Genomic DNA, 13,698 nt, shown 5'->3' with positions numbered 1-13,698 from the left:
ACACAATTGTTTTCTCTTCGTATTTCTTTTCCTTTTTTTCTTTTTCTACTTCATTTTTTTTTTTTTTTTTTTTTTGGCAATTGATCCCTAGCTTGTGTCTTATTTTCATTTGCTTCAATCTTTTTCTTTTTCTTTCTTTTCTAAGCCATTAGGATATGGTTCATTAGAGTCCCAAACAACTGAAGTATACATCACCAAAAACAATCTAAGGTAGTCTTTCTAAGTCTTCTTACCTGTATAGTGTGTGTAGCAAAGCTTTCAACATCCTTCCCTTAGTTGAGACTAAGTGAAATGGATAAATTTCTTTTTTGATTTAAACTCTGATTTGCACTACATCCTACATGTTCCATGTCCTCAAAAAGAAAATGAAAAATTGGGCACGTAAAGTTCACCAATAAGGAATTCAACATGCTCTGAGCTCAATACCAGTATTTCCCAAGGTGGAGCAAACAATCTAACACATGCAAACATCATATGCAAATAACACATTAAGACTCATCATATGGTAGCACACAATTGCACACAATATCACATACAAATGCCCTCTCCTCAACTAAAATGTAGCATTGTCCTCTATGATTAAAAAGAGAAGCAAAAGAATGATACTGAGGGAAGTAGAAGCGTACTTGGGTAGGGAAGTAAGGGAAAAAAAAAACTAAAACTAAGGAACAATGTAGCTGAAAATAAAATAAAAATAGAACAAAATAAAGCAAAATGAAAATAAAGGAATAAAAAACATCACAATATGTTTGGAGGAGGCTCGGGAGGAATTTCATCAAGTGGGTGCAGGTTCATAAATTGAACTGACGAGTCTCCAAATTTGAGTCGCCACAATGAATCAGTTTTGTTACCTACACAAAGTTAGCCTCAAATAAATCATTGCTCTTCAAAGTTGCAGACAAAACATATGTAGATTGATTTCCTTGTTTTAACAAGAAACGATCCTTATTTAGTTTGTTTTTCAAGAAATTCAATTCTTTGAGAACCGGTCTTTGAGGCAAAGGTGTCAGAGCAGTTACCTTCAGTTCTTTAGAAACATTAACATTAAAATTTTTACCTAGCTCCTTGAAATTTGAAATCTCACCATTCTGGTTAGCCTCCCTATCTAGTGTACTAGTCACTTTACCACTATAGAGATTTGTTTTTGCATTGCAATCCCTCACATTTACTTTAGTAGGGAATGACTGTTCCATGGTTGTCAATCTCTGAGAACAAGGAACCACAAATCGATGCTCCTTACTAGTCTTGGCTTCTACATTAACTAACTTCTTCAATTCTGAGCTTGCTTCCTCTTATTTTTCTTTGGCTTCATCTATCTTAGTTGTAACTTTAGGTGTTGGGACAACTATTTGTCTGTCGATGGGTATCTCAGGTCGAAAACTTCTTTTCCACTTCTCAAAGTACTAATAGCCTTCCTTTTCTCAAGAGAATCCATTTAGACATTATGCACTTGTTGTTGGTATACTTGAGGATTAGGCTGAGGTTGTGCCAAAAATTCCCATTTTTCTATGGTATCAATTGTGTGCTCATCTTAGTCAAATCGGTGCTTATCTCGTTGATGGCTTAAGAAGTCTGCGTATTGGTTATGGCCAGACTCTGCATACATTGCTGAAGTGTATTAGCCATTTGTGCCATGCCATCCTCAAGATACTTTGGTGGAGCGGGTGCGACTAAAGAATAGATTTGAGAAACCTGATGTGGCTGATATTGATGCTGAAAGGCATCTTGATGATATGGCGGCTAACAACATAGTGCATGGGACTGAGGAGGTTGATTCCAAATTTGCTCTGTACTATTCTCCTTTTCCATCTCCATAGCATTTGATCTTCTGGTGATATCAGCCATACGTGCCTCAACATCAACATCATATTTCAGTTCATACCACTCTCCACCATGTATTACTCTCAATGGTTGAGCTGCAATTGGTCATCTGTCAATCCTAGTGTTCCATTATTTACCATTTTCACCTAAATGATCTAGAAAATCTAATGCCTCATCAGACTCCTTGTCGAAGAAATCTCCTAAACACATAGTATAGACGAATTGTTTTAATTCAGGAGTCAACACAGTGTAGAAATAGTTGACCAGGCACCATGATTCAAATCTATGGTAGGGACATATGTTAACCAAATCTTTAAATCTCTCTCAGCTTTCATGAAATGTCTCATTAGCTCTTTGCATGAATCGAGTGATCTGCTTCTGCTAAAATTGAGTTCTCTGTAAGGGAAAAAATTGATGCAGAAATTCACATTCCATATCAGTCCAACTAAAGATAGAATTAGGCCTCAAAGAATTAAACCACATCTTCGCCTTGTCTTTCAATGAACAAAGAAATAGACGCAATCTAATTCTCATTAGTAGCAGCCCTATCCATGAATGTAGTATATGCAAGCTCAAAATCAGTTAAATGTTGATATGGATTTTCAGACTCCATCTTATGAAATTGAAGTATCACAGATATTATTCCATGCTTAATGTTAAGGTTTGTGCATTCTCAGGAAATATGGTGCGAGATGGTTGTGTGGTTCGTGTGGGCTGCAAAAAATCCATGAGCGTGTGTGGTGCAGGTGCAACCATATTTTCTTCAAAACTCTCTTTTTTTCATGTTAAAAATCAAAATAGTGGGAAATACACTAGTTTGAAACTAAATCTGACATTCCTTGGCAATGGCGCCAAAAACTTAACTCACTCTGAAATAAGTAACACAAAGGCTATCCCAAGTATAAAAGTTATGTTATGTAATAATTATTCCAAAAAGCCAGATCATCTCCTCATGGAATGCATGTCACGCCCCGAACCCGAAAATGGGACCCAGGGTGTGATTTAGTAACCTAACATGTCCCTGTATCATACAAGATCCATGATACTACACAATATAAGGGTCTGGCCCCGTAGGGTTCACGTATACCCTATCCATCATCACAAACACAAAATATATACGCAACTGAATAAATTAAACTAATGTCGTCATAAAACCATACCATAGTCTATACAAAATAGGATCTAGTCCCATAATACAAAACATAATCCCCGAGTATCCACATGACCCAAAATGACACTCCAACCACAGTTTAGTACTAACACAAGTACCTAGACAGTGCTAACCAACCACCACGCTCTTGAACCGCTAGGACGCTAGTGTCGGCTACTCGAGGGTCCTAAAAAACATTTGTATGATAGGGGTGAGACACCTCTCAATAAAGGAGAAACAGGTTATATCAGTGTGTGGCACATGAGTGTTATTTAAACAGAAAAACATAAACATTTCACAATTCCAGTATTTTCACAAACAGTTCTAGTATACATCTCACAAAACATCGCAGTCTAGTGTCGTCACACTCTTCGACCTAAGCCAACTGCACAACATGGCGCCCCCGATAACCTGGCGTAGCCTAAGCCCCACAGCGTTCAACCAGTGCAAAAATGGTACAAAATCATACCCTTCGGTGACCAACTGGAATCATAGGTGGTATTGCACACCCTCGGCCTCAAGCCGAATATCGCCGCCTATGGTATTATTCCAGCACGCCTCATATCTCAGCCTTCGATTGTTAACAGGCATGCTTCGATTGTCCTAAGCCTTTGGTTTTATCCCAATTCAGCATTTTCACATGACCTGGAACATTTTGGAACTCACATTCCTATATCTCATTTCAATTATACACAACCTGCGGTAGTTAATTGACACGCTTTTCCACAAAATACATCATTTACAACTACGGTAGTAAATCGGCACACTTTTCCACAAAACACATCATTCAATATATATCAACTCATTCCACTTATTTGGGGTAAATAACAATCTCATATAAGGTATTCCAAAAATAAAATTTAAAATAATCAAAGCTATGGTCATCTTTATATTACAGTTTAACCAAATATATAGTTTTCCAACAGAAACGGAGATGATACTCGAAACCCTCAATTTTTCCAAAAAACTATAAACCCAAAAATCCCATAATTTCATCCGATAGATTTTCCCAAATAAGTAGTCAAAACATCCACAATATCGTAAACCACAGTTTTATCGATTCAGATTACAAAAATAACTTATATAAACAGAAACCCCTTACCTTTCCCCGAAAACCAAAATACAAACTAATCGGCTCCAAAACAGTGAACCGAGTTCCCAAAACCTAAAAATTGAAGAACAATACTTCAATATAATCCTACCTTCTATAAATCTACCAAAACAGAAATGAGATCGGACTCTTACCTCGATTTTGGATCAAAACCAAAAAATCCTTAAAACGAAATTCTTATCCACTATAAATGTAAAGATTCTTCTCCTGATCCACGTGGTAACGTCGGACTGTTGATTCGGGTAACGGATAGTAAGAATCACTAGATAGAGAGAGAGAGAGAGAGAGAGAGAGAGAGAGAGAGAGAGAGAGAGAGATTTTGAGTTTTCTTAGCAATTAAGCAACAAAATATCTTATTTATAGACCCTTGACCCGGTCCAATTCGTCAACGAGATGGTGCCTTCGTTGACGAAAAATTAAAGCATTTTTTCGATGAGTTGGTTCCTTCAGCGACAAACCCTATTCTGATATTTTACAACTCGTTCAGTATCTCTTCGTCGACAAGACTCTGAATTTCGGCGATGAAGAGTGTAAGGGCCTTCGGCGATGAGAACAATGGCTTCGTTGATGAAGGCTGCTAATTTACCTTTTTACCCTTTACTTATTTATTATATATGAAATTCTCAGGTTGGGTTCTTACAACCTCCCCTCCTTACAAAAATTTGGTCCTCGAAATTTGTAATCTCTCACTAGATAACTCACCCACATACCAACACGTATACCCGACTCTAGGAAGAGCCGTCGACCACCCACATAGCAACCCTGTCCCAAATTTATTACATACCCTCACTTATGGTAGAGGAATACCGTGGTTACACACACAGTGTCTCAGGTGTTCACAATATCACAAAACCCTCCCAAAGACTAACCACACATTAATACTCTAAACAGATACATCAAATACTTACTTAAATCGTACCTGTAAACATTACCCTTAGAACAAATGTGGGTATTTTCAGCACATTTCGATCTCTAATACCGAAGAAGCTTCCTCAACTACGTGATTCGGCCACAGCACTTTCACTAACGGTATCTCTTTGGTATACAGCTTCTGAAATTTATGATCCAGAATCTGAACAGGTATCTCCTCATACGAGAAAGCATCCCCAATCTCTAAGGATTCGTAACTAATCACATATGACAGACCCGGCATGTACCTCCTCAACATCGATACGTGAAATACATCGTGGATCCTAGAGAGCACTAGAGGTAGTGCAATCCTATAGGCTACAGGACACACTTATTCAAGTATTTCGAATGGCCTAATATACCTTGGGTTCAGCTTGCCCTTCTTCCCAAACTTCATAGCCCCTTTCATCGAAGCGATTCATAGGAATATCTTAACCCCTACCTCGAATTCCAACTCCCGATGGCGAACATCCGTGTAACTCTTCTACCAACTCTGAGCTGATTTAATTCTATCCTTGATGAACCTGACCTACTCAGAAGCATGCTATACAAGTTAGGAACCCAATATCTTCCGTTCATCAACCTCATCCTAGTATAGAGGAGACCGACAAGTTTCACCATACAATGCCTTGAATGGTGCCATCCCAATACTAGCTTGGAAGCTATTATTATAGGCAAATTCCACTAACGGTAAAGATTGAATCCAACTACCGTTGAAATCTAACACATAAACCGGTAACATATCCTCCAAGATATGTATCGTCCTCTTTGACTATCCGTCAATCTATGGTGGAACGTTGTACTGAAAGTAAGCTTCATCCCTAGTGCTTCCTATAAGCTCTTCCAAAATTGAGAAGTGAACCTTGGGTATTGATCTGAAACAATGGTCACTGGTACCCAATTCATTCTGACTATCTCCTACACGTATAAATCTGCTAACCTTCATCGATACAAAGTGAGTAGATTTAGTCAACCTGTCCACAATCACCCAGATTGCATTTTTCTCATGAACTGCTGGTGGTAACACGATGAAAAATTCCATGGAGATGTGCTCCCATTTCCACTCTGGGATGCTCAAAGGCTACAACGGCCCTAGCGGCCTCTGATGTTTAGCCTTTACCTACTGACAGATTAGGCATTGCTCCACAAATCAAGCCATCTCCCTTTTCATACCGCTTCACCAAAATGATTTGCACAAATCCCGATACATCTTCGTGCTTCCCGGATGTACCATATACAAGGAACAATGCGCCTCTTCTAGAATCATCCTCTTTATCCCTTCATCATTTGGAACACATATTCTATTTTCAAAACTTAATACACCTCCCTTAGAGATGTTAAAATCTATAGTCAGCCCCTGCTGCACCTTCCCTACAACCTCGACTAACTCCACATCATTAGCCTGTGCGGCTTTAATCCCCTCTAATAATGTCAACTGGATCACCGAGCTAGCAATGAAAGCCTAATTATTACCATCCACCAACTCCATGCCAAGATTCTCCAAATCTCATCTAATATGATGCTCACCTACTACTATAGATGCTGACGCATGTTCTGACTTCCGACTCAATGCATCGGCTACCAAATTAGCTTTCCCTGGATGACAGCTGCAATCATAGTCCTTGATCAGTTCCAACCACCTTCTCTACCTCATGTTCAAATCCTTCTGCGTGAAAAAGTATTTGAGGCTCTTGTGTTCCGTCAAGATCTCATACTGTTCATCGTATAAGTAGTGTCTCCAAATCTTCAGTGCATATACCACTGCAGCCAACTCCAGATCTTGCATGCGGTAGTTCTTCTTGTACTCCTTGAGTTACAGAGAAGCATAAGCAATTACTTTCCCCTATTGCATCAACACACATCCTAAACCCTTCAGTGTTGCGTCATGGTAGATCACAAAACCACATCCCCAGATGGGATGGTTAAAACCGGAGCAGTGACCAGTCGGTGTTTCAACTCTTGGAAACTCTTATCGCACTTGTTAGTCCAATCAAACCTCACATCCTTCCTCGTCAACTATGTCAAAGGGCTAGATAATCTAAAGAATCTCTCCACGAACCGCCGATAATACCCAACCAGTCCTAGAAAACTCCAAACATCCTGCATGCTCTTCGGTTTCACCTTGTCAACAACTACTTCTATCTTACCTGGATCAACTAAGATACCACCTCCCGACACGACATGGCTAAGAACTGCAATTTGCTTTAACTAGAACTCACATTTCTTCAACTTGGCATACACCTTCTTTTCCCGTAGAACCTGAAGCACCAACCTCAGATGGTTTATGTTCCCCAAGAGGTATGAACACCACCACTTTCCTACGGTGGTCAATCACCTCAAAACTAGAGGATAACCAATCCATCCCCCAGTATAACATCAAACCTTTACATGTTGTATACTATCAGATTCACCGATAGCAACCTTCCCTGAATTACTAATGGATAGTTCTCTAACATCTTCTTACATATCAACACACTCCCAGATGGTGTAGCTACAGACAACCCCTCATACATCACTTAGGTTTCAGCCCCACATAATTTCACAAAATTCGCAGATATAAAAGGGTGGGTTGCTTTTGAATCGAATAAAACAACAGCTTTATTTAAAAGCAATAACATGGTACATGTCACCACGTTGCCAGCATGTTCTACATCCATTAGAGAAAGTGAGTACACTTTCTTCGGAGTTGTGTTTCCCTGAGGCACCTGGTTCTGTCCCTAGTTCTGACTCAGTGCAAGTGTACCAGTCATTTACATACGACAATCTCGAGTTTTGTGGCCTCATTTGCCACAGTTGTAATAATTACCCCCAAAAGGCTGGCAGTCACCATCATGCCATTTGTTGCACCTAATACAATGCACATAAGCTCAGTTCTTTTGTGGATTCCATAGTTTCGTACCCTAGTGATTACCGAAATCATAGTTCCTCTTCTTCTACCGCCCCTAAAGGGAACCAGTCTGTGAATTAGAAGGCACCGACCTCTTCTTTTGATCCTGTGCCACCTCATCCTCCTGGAGACTAGCCTCAACTAAGGCAGCTTTCTCCACTAGAACAGGAAACTCACGAATCTGCAGCATTCCCACCAGACTATAGATGTCCTTCCTTAGGCCCTTCTCGAACCTTCGAGCCTTGTCATACTCATTTAAGATCATACACGGTGCAAATCAAGACAACTCGATGTATCTTGTAATAACTCGAAGATTAATGGTATTTAAATAATAAAGAGAGAGGGAAATGGAAATTGTAAAAACGTTCGTGTTCGTCGACGACATTGCATTTTGGGCTCGTCGACAAGGGTGTGCTTCGTCAATGAAAATAGACCAAGGGGATATATATCATAGCTCTGAATTTCATCGACGATGAGTGAGAGTTCGTCGACGAATTTCCTTCTTGACCTCGTCGATGAAGTGACGTAGCACGTTGACTTAACCTTCATTTTATGGTTAAAACCTACGAGAATTTCTCTCTCTCCTCACTTCGTCTCTCCTACCCTCTCTCTAAGTTTCTGAGCTGGATTTTTGCCAGCTCGACGATCTGAAGCCACCACGACACTCCTGGGGAAGTTCTCTGTCTATCTGCTGGAGTGGATTGTCGGTGGGTTTAGTTTGGAATTCATCCTAGAGTTGAGGTAAGGCCTTTTATTCAAAATTTGGTCTTTCTATAGTTATAAGAAATGTTATTCATGGTGAAATACTGAAGTTTAGTTCTAGGCATTTTCGTTTTCAAGATGTTGAACGGGGAACCCTACGGGTGCAAGACGAGTATATTTTAGGGGGTTTCTTTTCGAAAATCAAGTAAGGGTATAAACTAAAGCAATCATTTTCCATGAAAATTATTATTATTTATTAGTAAATTAATTTTTAGGAAGGATCTATTATATAGATGTATATATATATATATATATATATATATATATATAAGTAGATTGGTAAAAACGCATGTTTGGGAAAATACTGCTATTATATTAAAATGTATATATTAGTATGAAACGCAAGAAAATATGATTTTAGAATGGAATGTATAGTTTTATTCAGAATTGTGTGGCATGAATTTTATTTTATGTGAAAAGTATATATTATGGTAATTTTACGAATAAGGTATGTTTTCAGAAATTATGAAATATTGCAGTACATTATGATTTCAAAATACATGATAAATGAATTATTTATTCAAAATGATAAGTATGAAATGGCACAAGGCCGTGATTGATAATCGGCACAAGGTCGTGCATTATGTATGATTTCGGGTAAGGCTATATTTATGAATGTTTAGCGCAAGGCCACAGATATGAAAGAATTCGACGCAAGGCTGTATGTATGTTATTACAGAAAACACTAACAATCTATTTATGTTACACAAGTATATTATCATGTATTATATGTTATCAGAACTTGGATGATAGTTCAGTTCATTTTCAGGAGCATGGTACCGTAACCATACAGATCAGATTATTATGTTCAGACTTGTTCTAACCGCCCCTTTTAGTAGAGGGGGTGGCAGATGGATAGTCGATGTGGCTTTTAGTGTAGAGTTGTAGATGTCCACCTAGTAGTTCGGACCAGGGTGTGGTGGGCCCACCATACTTACAGACATTTTTGACTCAGCAGTGGTCGGCCAGCTATTGTCAGGTCCCGCGTTCGGGCTACACAACTTGTTATGAGGGATAATACATGACATCGACTAGCTATTCATCCTGGGTAAATTACGATATTATCAGTTATATCAGACATTTTATGTATAGTATGATTTATTAGTAATTATGAAGGTATATGCTTATTCAGTTATATTAATATGAATGTTTTCTAGTATATGAAATGTATTGTATGTGTATGATAGCACCAAATATTCATGTTTTCACACAACTATGTTTAGTTTATTTTCCCTTACTGAGAGGTGTCTCACCCCCAGCATTAAATAATTTTCAGGAAACCCAGAAAGACCGACAAATCGAGGCCACTGTTGAGATAGTGTGATACTACCCTGCTTGGAGGGTAAGTTTTGATCTAGGAACAAGAGATTTACATTATGGGTTCCTAGATATGTACATAGTTTTGTATTTTTTGGAGATTTTATATAAACATGCTATTTTGGAATGTAGTTGACTATGGTAATGTGTATTTTGTGGTTTGGAAAATGTGATTTATATTTACTGCTGCTTAGGTTTCCACTGTGTATGTCAGGTGTACCCCGTTACCCATGGGTTCGGATAATATTATTATTAAATATGTTTTACTATATGATAAGATAAGCAAGTCATTATAGTTTGGTGTCAGAGCCTAAGATGCTAGGTTCTGTAGACTCTAGAATGCAGCAGTAATAATACCAGAGTATAGGATAAGGGAATTTGAGGTCTGGTTTTGTAGTCTAAATACATAACTTCCATGGTGGTTTGTGTGATTTTCTTGGACTGACGATTTCAGGAAAGTCAATGTAAACTATCGTCGGGTTAGGTATCTAGGTTGTAGGATTAAACCTTGAATTATGATCAGAAAAGATGAATTAATTAAGAAAATATTGTATTAGTTGGATGATATGTTATGGTGATAGGGTTCTAAGTTAAGTTATTTATTTTTCAAGATGGACCATGGTGGCAATAGTGCCTATGTCAGTGGGAATGAGGGTTTTGGACCCTCAAGTGCTACGGGTGGTGATTCAAATGCCTTATTGCGCAGCGTGGCACAGCAAGTCATGGCTGAAATCCCCAGGAGTTCTAAAGAACAAGGTGGTCCATCGGCAAGCCATGGTAGCTCGATAGAGAAATCATTAAGATGAATCTTCTGGCTTTCTCAAGAGGAACTGATCCTGTAGTCACTGAAAACTAGGTGCAGAAGATCGAAAAAGTATTTGCAGTGTTCTGAGGAGCAGAAGGTGTTTTTTGCTACATATAGATTGATTGGAGAGGCCGAAAGATGGTGGACGGCAATGAAACTCCTAAAACAGAAGAGAACAGTACCTGTGGAGATGATGTGCGAGCGATTTAAGGATATATTCTTCAACAGGTATTTTTTGGCTTCATATAGGGAAGCTAAGACTGAGGAGTTTCTGAATCTGAAGTAGAGACAGCAGATGGTGCAGCAGTACGCGGTGAGGTTCATTGAACTATCTCGCGTCGCCTCGTACATTATTTCAGATGAGGTTAAAAAAGTATGGAAGTTTGAAAGAGGTCTAAGGATAAAAATATATAAATAGGTGTCAATACTGAAGGTGCAGGACTTTGTCGAGCTGGTTGATAAGGCCACTATAGCAGAGGTTGGGGAGCGGTTGAAGGCTGAGGAGCAAAGGCAGAAGAAGAGGTCCACACCATCTGGTTCCCAGTAGGGAGTCGGCCGTGGTTTGAGGAAGAGAGGTGGCTACTACAGAGACCGGAGGCAGAAGACCAAGAATCTTGGTTTCCAAGGGATGCAGCCATTTCCAGCTTGCCCGACTGGTGGGAAGAGACACCCAAGGGAGTGTCATGCGGGGAGAGGAATCTGCTACCCGTGTAGGGAGTCAAGGTAGGTGATTAGGAAATGTCAGGCTCAGATTGGTGCTGCTCCTACTTCTAGACCTGCTCGGGGAGGCTATCAGACGCCACGTGGAAGCCAGCAGAGGAACATGGCTCCAGCCAGGATTTTTGCTCTGACGCCGGGTGATGCTGAGGCAACTGGCAACGTGTTTGGTTAGTATGTTTTTATTTAAAGTCATTGCATTATTTGATTGAGGTTCCACACACTCGTTCGTATCTTTGGGGTGTGTTAAATTATGTAAGGCAGACACACAATCATTAAATATTAAATTATTAGTGGCTACACCGACCGGGTCAGTAGTGAGGTATAATAGGGTAATCCATGGCTGTCCAGTTGATGTTTAGGGCAGAGTTTTATCTGCTGATTTGGTGGTGCTGGACATGTATGGGTTTGATATCATTTTCAGCATGGATTGGCTAGCAGCTAACTCTGCCATTATAGAATACCGGGCGAGAGAAGTGATATTCAAACCGCCAGGAAGACCAAAATTCAGGTTCATAGGGTCACGAGTGCAATCTCTACCTCAGATGGTTTCAGCTATTCAAGCAAGGAGACTGCTCTTGAGTGGCTGTCATGGATTCATGGCTTTGGTGAAGGAAATTTTAGAGAATGAAATGAAGCTTACTAATACACCAATAGTGAAAGAATTTGCAGATGTGTTTCGAGATGAATTACTAGGTTTGCCACCTGATCGTGAAGTAGATTTTTCCATTGATCTGATTCCAAGTACAGTGCCGATCTCTAAAGCACTGTATCGAATGGTGCCAACAGAGCTAGTAGAATTGAAGAATCAGTTGCAGGATTTACTTGATAAGGGTTTCATACGACCTAGTGTATCTCTGTAGGGAGCTCCAATACTATTCGTGAAGAAGAAGGACGGGTCTATAAGGATGTGCAAAGATTATAGGGAGATTAATAAAGTGATAATCAATAATAAGTATCCTCTACCCCACGTAGATGATTTGTTTGACCAGCTCCAGGGTACACGGTGTATTCTATGATTGACCTCAAATCAGGCTATCATCAGGTGAAAGTGAAAGTAGAGGATGCATTGAAGACGACTTTCAAGACCAGGTATGAACATTATGAGTTTCTTGTTATGCCATTTGGTTTGACAAATGCTCCTACGATATTTATGGATTTGATGAACAGGATCTTCCATTCATTTTTAAACCAATTTGTTGTTGTTTTTATTGATGATGTACTGGTCTATTTGAGAAGCTATGAGAAGCATGAGATACATTTGAGGCAAGTTTTGCAGACACTCAGAGAAAAGAATTTGAACGCCAAGTTAAGTAAATGTGAATTCTAGTTCGAGAGAGTTATGTTTTTAGGACATGTTATCTCAGGGGGCGGAATTTCTATGGATCCTAGTAAAATTGATGCGGTAGTAAATTGGGCTAAACCGAGGGACATACAGGAGATCAGGAGTTTCTTGGGATTAACTGGATATTATCGTCATTTCATTGAGGGATTCTCAGCATTATCAGGGCCTCTGACACAATTGATTAGGAAAAATGTCAGGTTTAAGTGGGACGATTGCTATGAGCAGAGTTTTCAGGAATTGAAACAGAGACTTGTCACGGCACTAGTATTGGTCATCCTGTTAGGGGGTGAGGGTTACACTATCTATAGTGATGCATCCTTGAAGGGACTTGGCTGTGTATTGATGCATCATGGCAAGGTGGTGGCGTATGCTTCCAGACAACTGAAAGTGTATACGAAGAATTACCCTACCCATGATCTTGAATTGGCTGTAGTGGTATATACATTGAAGATTTGGAGGCATTACCTGTATGGGAGCAGTGTAAGATTTTCTCTAACCACAATAGTTTAAAGTAGTTCTTCACCCAAAAGGAATTGAATATGAGACAGAGAAGGTGGTTGGAGCCTATTAAAGATTTTTATTGCACCATCAGTTATCACTCAAGAAAAGCAAATGTGGTAGCTGATGCATTGAGCAGGAAGTCTGCGAGACCAGTGGTAGCAGCTATGGAGATCCAGTATCCAATCATGATGGATCTGGAGAGACTCGGCATATAGTTGGTAGAGAGTGATCCTCTAGTGTGTATCGCCAATTTAGTGGTACAGCCTACTCTGCAGGAAAGGATTAAAGTTGCTCAAAAGGAAGACCTAGAATTAGCAGAGGTGATGGTTAGAGTAAATACTGGTCAGGGAGAGGAATTCTGCATTACAGATGA

At 39.5% G+C, this 13,698-nt stretch overlaps 1 non-coding gene across 1 annotated transcript; it reads left to right on the top strand.

The window, feature by feature from the left end:
• The first annotated feature begins 2,101 nt into the window (after positions 1–2,101).
• On the top strand, positions 2,102–2,210 carry LOC131154651 (small nucleolar RNA R71). The gene has a single exon (XR_009136567.1). It is a non-coding gene; the product is annotated as a small nucleolar RNA R71 (small nucleolar RNA).
• Positions 2,211–13,698: the final 11,488 nt, after the last annotated feature.

This window comes from Malania oleifera, chromosome 4 (assembly GCF_029873635.1).
Source record: "Malania oleifera isolate guangnan ecotype guangnan chromosome 4, ASM2987363v1, whole genome shotgun sequence".
NCBI lineage: Eukaryota > Viridiplantae > Streptophyta > Magnoliopsida > Santalales > Ximeniaceae > Malania > Malania oleifera.
Note: the sequence above shows the minus strand (reverse complement) of the source record. Positions and strands in the feature narration are given on the sequence as shown.